The 9,405-nt window shown below is 32.2% G+C and overlaps 1 pseudogene; it reads left to right on the plus strand.

Moving 5' to 3' along the window:
• Positions 1 to 677: 677 nt before the first annotated feature.
• On the plus strand, positions 678 to 9,101 carry LOC115885148 (annotated as a pseudogene).
• Positions 9,102 to 9,405: the final 304 nt, after the last annotated feature.

Raw genomic sequence — 9,405 nt, forward strand, 5'->3', positions numbered from 1 at the left:
AATTATCGATAAAGATTGTTTCCCCCTCCCTGTTGCGATGATACTTGATATGTCAAAATGAATCTGTCATTAATGTCAAAGTAAATTCTCCATTTGCAAGAAACAAACGTCTTTAACTGCATGGGGTTTGAATATTCAGCAAGTTTGTTTCTATAAATAAGTTTTTAATAAATAAAAAGTATTCTTAGTGATTTGTTGTAAATTTTGATTAATAATGGCTACTCAACCTCATAGTCGGAAGAGAGTGTGTTATTATTACGACAGTAAGGTGAATTTAATTTGTTATAATTCTTGGTTTGTAGATAATTTTCAATAGAAATAGATGTTATGAAGCTATTTTGTTGTTTAGTAAATTTTAAAGATTCTAATATTAAAAAACCGTAAATTTAATTTAGTTTTCTTTTGCTTGGTTTGATACATCATAGCTTTGACGATTTTCGAAAATTCTAGTTAATAGCATCATGGTCGACTAGCAGTCAACCGTATTTTTCTCGGAATCTGATTGGCTGGGTCGATATGTTAGAAAGGATGATGCTACGAAGTACGGTAGACCGTCTCTTAATTGACAGTCCGCCGTACTTTTCTTATTTAAAGAAAATCGTAAAGATACTTCTATGAAAAATATATATTTTATAATTTTCATTATTTAATTTTAGGTGGATATTGGTACTACTGGTCAGGGACATCCGATGAAGCCTCATAGGATAGTGATGACGCATAATTTATTGCTAAATTATGGGCTTATAGGAAAATGGAAATTTATGTAAATAATTTATTTAAAAATATTAATCTGTTTTTAATATCTTATGATTTTAATGTAGAGACCGCATAAAGCAACAGCTGAAGAAATGACCAAATTTCATTCAGATGACTATATTCGCTTTCTGAGATCAATCAGACCTGATAACATGGCTGAATATAACAAACAGATGCAAAGGTTTAACGTTGGCGAGGACTGCCCAGTATTTGATGGACTTTATGAATTCTGTCAGTTATCTGCTGGAGGTAAACTTTGGTTACTTTTTTCACAAATAATATAAATTACCAAATATTTGTTTAGGTTCGGTAGCTGCTGCTGTTAAACTAAATAAGCAAGCTTCAGAGATATGTATTAATTGGGGAGGAGGTCCACATCATGCCAAAAAGTCAGAAGCTTCAGGCTTTTTGTTATGTTAATGACATTGTACTTGGTATTCTTGAGTTGTTAAAGTATCATCAGAGAGTACTGTACATTGACATTGATGTTCATCATGGGATGGAGTTGAAGAAGCTTTCTACACAACTGATAGGGTCATGACAGTATCCTTCCACAAATATGGGAGAATATTTTCCAGGTATATTTCAAGTGAGTCATCACTTTAGAATATTTTGCGACATTTATTATACTGAATGATCAAGATTTTAAATCAGTTAAATTTTAAATTATGTTTTTTTTCGTGGGACTGGTGATTTAAGGATATTGGAGCTGGTAAAGGTAAATACTATGCTGTCAATATTCCTTTAAGAGATGGAATGGACGACTTAAGCATACGAGTATTTTTTGTACCTATTATCAGCAAGGTTATGGAAACTTTCCAGCCCAGTGCAGTGGTAATTTGATTTGGCTTTAAGTAAAAATTGCCTGTCATTAAAATTTTACTTTTTACAGGTATTACAATGCGGCGCTGACTCTCTAACTGGAGACAGACTGGGTTGTTTCAATCTAACGTGAAAGGCCACGGAAAATGCGTGGAATTCGTAAAGAAATACAACCCTCCCATTCATGATGGTCGGCGGCGGAGGCTACACCATCCGAAACGTTTGCAGAGCGTGGACGCACGAGACGTCCGTCGCTTTGGGCGCAGAGATCGCCAACGAGCTGCCCTACAACGACTATTTTTCCTGAGTACTTCGCCCCGACTTCAAGCTCCATCAGCCCCAGCAACATGGCCAATCAGAACACTCCCGTCACTTGAAAAGATCAAGACGCGACTGTTCGAAAATCTGCGCATGTTGCCGCACGCCCGGGTGTCCAGGTGCAAGCCATATTCCCGAGGACGCGATCAACGAGGAAAGCGGATAACGAGGACAAGGTGGATAAGGGATGAGAGGCTGCCGCAAAAGGATCTGGACAGAGGATAGTGCTGGACAAATGCGAGTTTTCCGGACAGCGAGGACGAGGGAGAGGGCGGCCGGAGGGACAACAGGAGCTACAAGGGTAGGAAACGGCCGCGACTGGACAAAACGGAGAACAAGGAGAGCGAGGAAAAGCCCAAGGAGGAAGTTAAGGCAGATAAAGGTAACTTAATTTTACTACTTGCCTGTACTAAATTATCTTACTAAAAAAATCAATATTAAGTATCAAATACTTATAAAGTTATAATTTATTATTATTTACTTTTTAGTTTTATTTTTTAATTATGATTTTTTATTTTTATGTAAATTAATTACTTAATTTACTTTTTTCCTTAAACATATTTCTAAATGGAATGCTGTGCATTTTTGTGCAGTGGGTTTGTCATAAAAAAACATATTCCAAAAATACTGTTATAATTGATTCCCTGTTCCCTGCAGCTTTCGAATATGTCTATGTTTAAACTGAATTTTTTGGCGTTTTCGTTTTTAAACTACTGAATTTTTTTGTTATTGAATTATGTGCCTTGTGTCAAACATTAATATTATAATTGTCCAAATATGTTTTTTAAATTTAGTAATAAGCCTTTTATAAAGGGCAGATTTTTTGGTTATCAGGTAATGCTTTGATAAGTAATTTTCAAACCTAAAATTGATATTTATTAGTAGTGGGAACTATCGAATGAATACTATCGAAACATTCGATAGTTGCAATTCATTCGAATAATTTGATAGCTAGTAAGAAAACATTCGTCGAAAACTATTTCATTAAGTAGTAGCAAAATATAAACAACAAATTAGAAGTCAAAATTATTTATATCAGATCCTATTTAAAACCAGGGTTGGCATGATTTAAATCAAATGATTTAAATCATGATTTAAATCAAGTGATTTTTTTATTTTAATCATGTGTTTTAAATAAAAAAAATCAACTTTTTTAAAAATTTATAATAAATCGAAAAATAACTGTAAATGTTATAAAAATGTGTCCTAGAAAACTATAAAAAATGTTTCTATGACAGACAGATTTACCCTATATCATCAAATAAAATGTTACACTTGCTATTGTAATGTTTAAGTACTTTTAATAAATCGAAAAATAATTGTAAATAATAATCTACATCAAACATTACAAATAATTTTTAATCAATTTCAAATGTTGAAAATAATATAAAAGGTAATACCTTGTAAGTAATTATATATTGAGCAACAATTTGTACACTCGTTTAATTTTACCCTTAATATCAGTTTAATATTATATTTTTGTACTTTTGTGCTTGGGTATAAAAGCGTTTTACTTTTATGCCTAGGCGTTAAAATGACAAAAATGAATAATTTTGTGACGTTTGACAAAAAGCCTTTTGATCTAAGCGAGCGACTTTTTTGCGGAATATATTGGTGACTGATGTGGAAATATGACACGCCCCGTAGAATTGTTAATGTTATCGGCAGAATTACGAAGATTTAGCCATTTAGGATAGTACTTTAATTGGAAATAAGTCCTAATTATTTGGAAATCCGATTTAAATAATGTTTTCTATTAAAATCAAAAAAATCTGATTTTTTTGATTTTTTTTTAAAAATCATGATTTTTTCCAACCCTGTTTAAAACTAATATAGTCTCTAAATTTTTTGGCAACGTTGGTTTATTATTTAGTTATATTAACAACAAATTTTAAAATCATGAAATATAAATATTTATTAATTTTTTAAGCATGCAGTGTAATGGAAGGAAAATATAAATAAAAAATTAGAAACCAAAATTATTTATATTACTTTTATGTTACTATTTAAAAATAATATTTACTTTTACTGGCATTTACTTTAAAAAATAAATGAAATATTTCTTTGCAAAAAACTACATGTAAGAGAATTAGCATAAACAAAATACAAACATCGTTAACTTTTTTTTAAATTGGCGCGTGTAAAACTTTCAATTTATTTTCTCACCCCAAAATTTGAGTTCGATAACCTTTTACTTAACCACATTACTTGAATATGATTATTAAGATCAACTAATTCATATTATTAAAACATCTAAAATACAAATATGTATTTTTAAAATTAATTGTAAGTTCATCTCATCTCTCTTAAAAATTGCTACTTCTCTAAAAAAATAGACCATATACCATATAAAATTAAATAATTGAAAGATCGGGCTACGGAAAATCATACAAATTTTCGGAAAATTTTTGACCACCTGTACTCGCACACAATCGTCAATTAAAAAACTACTATTTTAGTATTTTAAATATTTTAACAAAACGCAAAAATAGCAGTCTTTACAAGGCGAAGTTATAAAAATTTGGAAGAACTAATAATGCACTGACGCACACAACGGCCGTATTCATAGTCGAGCGCCAGCTGCCCGCCGAAAAGAAGCGCTCGCCGAAGATTTCTCCGGCGAGCGCTTCGGGACAGAAAAAAAGCTCTTTCATAGTCGGCCGCCAGCGCACCGCTGGCTGGCGAAAATGACGGCGCGTCGCCAACAAAATTTCACTTCGGGTGGAGGGTTTTAACAACAGGGAACATGTTTTCTTCCTTTTTCTACACAAAATCGGTTATACGAACTTTAACATTCTCTAAATATTTAAATATTAATAATTTAAATATTTTATTGATATGTCCATTATTTTGTTATAATTCGTTTTAAAGTAATGAATAATATTTTCGTAATCCTTCACTTATAGTAAAAAGATTTACAATTTTTTATATACATATTTTTTTGGCTAGGTATATTTGTGGGTCATAATTAAAAAGGACATTAAGTTAATAATTTACATAATGGGGAATTCCGTAGGTCTGTTCGGTTATTTGAAAGTTTTATGGATTCGTTTTTATTACGTTTATAAATTTTTATAGACCTTAACCTTAACTTATTGGTGCTGTGTTAAGGGTTTTAAAATTATTTTAAGGGAAAATATGACCAGAGTAGAAGTAATTTATATTTTTAAATTGGCTCTATTTTTGTTTTGTGTAGATGACTGATGTTTGGTGAATTTGGTATATTTTTTCCATTTTGTGTAAATTACAAAGAGAATTAATGTAATACACGTAAAAACAATAGGAAAAATAAAAAATCATAAACATAACAAAAACAAAACGATAAAACTTTTAAATGGTCAAATAGACGGACGGAATTCATATGCCTCAAATGTAATGAATAATGGCCTCACACAAAAATACGAATCTCATCGTTCTCGTTAATCGTCACAATATTATAAATATCCATAATTAATTCAGTTTGCTTGGTGCTTCTTTCAACTAGAGAAATAAACCAGGCTAAACTGGCGGACCGCCTGGAGATGGTAAGGACATGCTCCAGTCGCCGGCCGAAAATCACCGGATGGGGTTTAAACTGCGCAAGTGTTCTTCGCCTGGAGATTGACTATGAAACGGAAAAAAAATGCTTATCCAACTGCCCGCCGGCGAGAGAGCGGTTACTCTATATGACGGATGTGTGCACGCGTTACTCGGAGAGCGCTCGGCTCTGAAATAAGAACGAAGAATTTCGGGAAAGCTCCCGCCAGCGGGCGACTGGCGATCGACTATGAATACGGCCGTAATTCATTCGATAGTTTCCATCGCTAATACTTTTTATTGACCAACTTTCTGGGGATTATAGAAATCTCTTTGCTATTAGGTTACCTTGTTTTCTTTATTATTGAGAGATGTCGCTAGACCGCTAGTCGTATTCTTGCCACTTTTTTAAAATACTTTCATTAAAAAGCATCATCAATAATTTGCGATTTTACAATAATAATTTCCCATTACGACAAGTTTGTGCCGGGTGGCCAACTAAGAATGGACGCCGGCTGTATCTCAGAAACTACTTATCGTATAACTTTGGGAAAAAAATTCTAATAAGTAAATCGACCAAGAGAAATCGCTGGAAATTATTTGCAAGTTCGAAAAATGTCCGCTAGGGGCGTTTCGCTGATAGCCAATCAGAAAACAGGGTTTTTCTCAAAAATATGCAGGTGAACAGGTATTTTAAATATTACTATTGTAATCACCGAGAAATTTGTAATTTTTATGATATAGAGTGTTTTCCATCTCGTAAAATAAAGTGGCGGGGGAAGGTTAAACTTGCTTTTATTAAAATAAGGATAACTCTGGTTTAGGTTAACCGATTTAAACAAACTAGGGCTCGTTTGAAAGAGCTTTTCTTCCTTAATGATCTCCAGTGTAAATTTTGTTTCCATCATTTTTTTCGTGGTAGCTAGGGGGCGCTGTTTGACATCATAACAGATATTGCGCTTTTGCATAAAAAAATTAAATAGGAGGCTATATTTCTCTTTATACAGTTAAATAGAGCACAAAATTTCCAAAATGTTAGCTCAAACTGCAATTTTCTATCTTGTCTCTAACCGGAGATATTAAGCGAACAAATTATGTTAGGCTGCCGCTTAGGATTATATAGTTTAAAAATTATAGTAGTAGGCTAGGAAACAAAAAGAGGTAAATTTGTTACGTTAAAATATCAAAACATATATTTTAATTTCATTTTAATGCCATTTAATTGTTATTTATCCATGTTCGTTCGGGTTTGGTTTGGATTCGACCCTATAAATTAAAACCCAGGCATATTGAATCCGATGACCTAGCTAGATATGGAAATATGCCGCTCCAGCGTCTCTATCTACTAAAGTAAGTGGTATCCAAGAAGCCCCACACATTCATAGCAAAATATGCGACACAACTGCAGCAAACTGCATTATCTACACCAACTGCATTCATGCTGATGAAATTGCAACAAATGCATTTTCATCATGATGGATCCCCTAACAAAATTGGCAATTCATCTCAGAAATTATGGATAGTTCATTTCATTCAGATAATCATTCGCCATCCTAGAATTCCTGCCGAAACATATACCGACCAACGGCAACGGTCTTGGTGCTGAACTACTTGCATCCAGGGTAGATTTGGACCAGTAGTGCATATTGTTAATATTCACACATTCGGGGCTATATAAAAAGTGACCCAAATGACATAAACTTTGTAATACAATAATAAATAACACAAACAGGTAAAACACGAAAACAAGTGAAATCAAGGACGAACTTGGATTAATAGCTAAATGACGTTACATGAAATAAACCCCTAGTTTTCGGCCATACGAAATTTGGGCGTTTTTTGTTAAAAGCAATATGGCGGCACAAAATTCCTAGAATTTTAATAAAATTGATTGGACATTTTAATCTGAGAAGTACCTACGTATAATTAACCAAGAAATTCGTAAAAATTATGTGGATGAACGATAATGTTACATAAACACGTTTAAAAATTTATGACGTCATCTTTTTTAAGAAAACGCCCGAAATTCGGATGCATGAAAACTGAACTTAAACGTTTTAATATTTTGACGTAACTAATTTACCTCTTTTTGTTTCCTAGGTTACTACTATAATTTTTAGACCATATAATCCTAAGCGGCAGCCTAACTTGATTTGTTCTCTTAATATCTCCGGTTAGAGACAAGATAGAAAATTGCGGTTTGCGCTGATATTTTGGAAATTTTGTGCTCTATTTAACTGTGTAAAAAGAAATATAGCCTCCTATTTAATTTTTTTTATGCAAAAGCGCAATATCTGTTATAATGTCAAACAGCGCCCTCTAGCTACCACAAAAAAAATGATGGAAACAAAATCTATACTGGAAATCATTAAGAAAGAAAAGCTCTTTTAAACGAGCCCTAGTTTGTTTAAATCGGTTAACCTAAACCAGGTATCAGCGAAACGCCCCCCCGCGGACATTTTTCGAACTTGCAAATAATTGCCAGCGATTTCTCTTGGTCGATTTACTTATTAGAATTTTTTTCCCAAAGTTATACGATAAGTAGTTTCTGAGATACAGCCGGCGTCCATTCTTAATTGGCCACCCGGTACATATTGCCACTAACTAAAAAATATAATTTCCAAGTATAACATAAGTTTCTCAGGTCTTTAAATATAAATTTGCTTAACAAACAGAAACAGGACGTTTCAGTTTATTTTGCCCTTCTTTGGAAGCTGAAAATTTAAAAGTTTTTTCTAAACTCATAGAAATATGTATGTTTAATACTACTAATTACCTATATTTTATGATTAAATTTTATTTTTATAATGCAACCTCGATTGCAACATAATACTACAATTTGCATTAAATTATGTGTTAAAATGTACCAATTATATTTCTGAATATTTTTTTCAGCTCCACTTGAACAAGAAAATAGATGAAATAATGAAGACCAGTGCTATTAGGTGCAGATTTTAACTGTTGGAAAAAGAAAAGTCCAACCAAGCCAGTTTACGTGAGCCTGTTAATAAATGAACTCTACACAGGTTAATTATTTCCTAAATATTTGTAAAATCATAAATGTTTTTATATTAAGTTATTTTTGGATGTCAGTCACATAAAAATAAGGAGGAACGGCTGGTCAATGAGAGGGCCCATACCCATGATTATTAAAAAAACTTTTTTTTATCTTAATGAAAATATGTGTTTTTATTAATTATCATTGCGCGCCCCCGTTCGCTTTGACGAGCCGCTCCTGGATGTAGATCATTTTTCTTAGAGTAAATTTTCCACAATATTAATATTAGTGCAGCTGAAATAACTGGTCTATTTTTAATAAAAGTAACTGTAACAGTTATTTTTGTTTCTTTATACTGTATGGCTATTTTTATAATTAATTTTAAATTATTTTCTTTAGTTTTAATTTTTTATTGGTTTTGTTGTCGAGATTATTTATTATGTTTTCATAATGAATAATTACGTAGCATACGTTTCTTTTATCGACAGACAATCCGGAATATTACCATCATAATTATAAATTAGCATCCTATACATCCTCCCCATGTAAATATTAATTATAGGTTAAGATTAATTTTTGTATCTTTACATTTTGTGCAAATATATTTATTCATAATGTAATGAGGTCCGAGTTTAGAATGAAGATGATTTTTTATGAGATATAGACCATGAATAAATTACTATATACCTAATAAACATTATTTTCAATGTTTTCCATTCAATTAAACTGCCTTTTTATGAAATTCTTCTACTTAAATTTTTATTACCCTAATCAAATTTGACAAAGAATGACAATCAATGGAAAAAATACTCCTATAGTAAGCTATAGTCTGTTCAACGGAAGGATCCCTGACAGTGACAGTTGTGTCTGTCATTTTAATTCACAAGTCGCCTTGGACACTATGCTAACAAAGACCATATAATAGAAAACGGCTGGAAAAAAAAATGAAGCTGGCTTGGAATTGACGATTGATGACATTCGTCATAAATTATACA

The sequence above is a fragment of the Sitophilus oryzae genome, unplaced genomic scaffold (assembly GCF_002938485.1).
Source record: "Sitophilus oryzae breed Bouriz unplaced genomic scaffold, Soryzae_2.0 scaffold_375_pilon_pilon, whole genome shotgun sequence".
NCBI lineage: Eukaryota > Metazoa > Arthropoda > Insecta > Coleoptera > Curculionidae > Sitophilus > Sitophilus oryzae.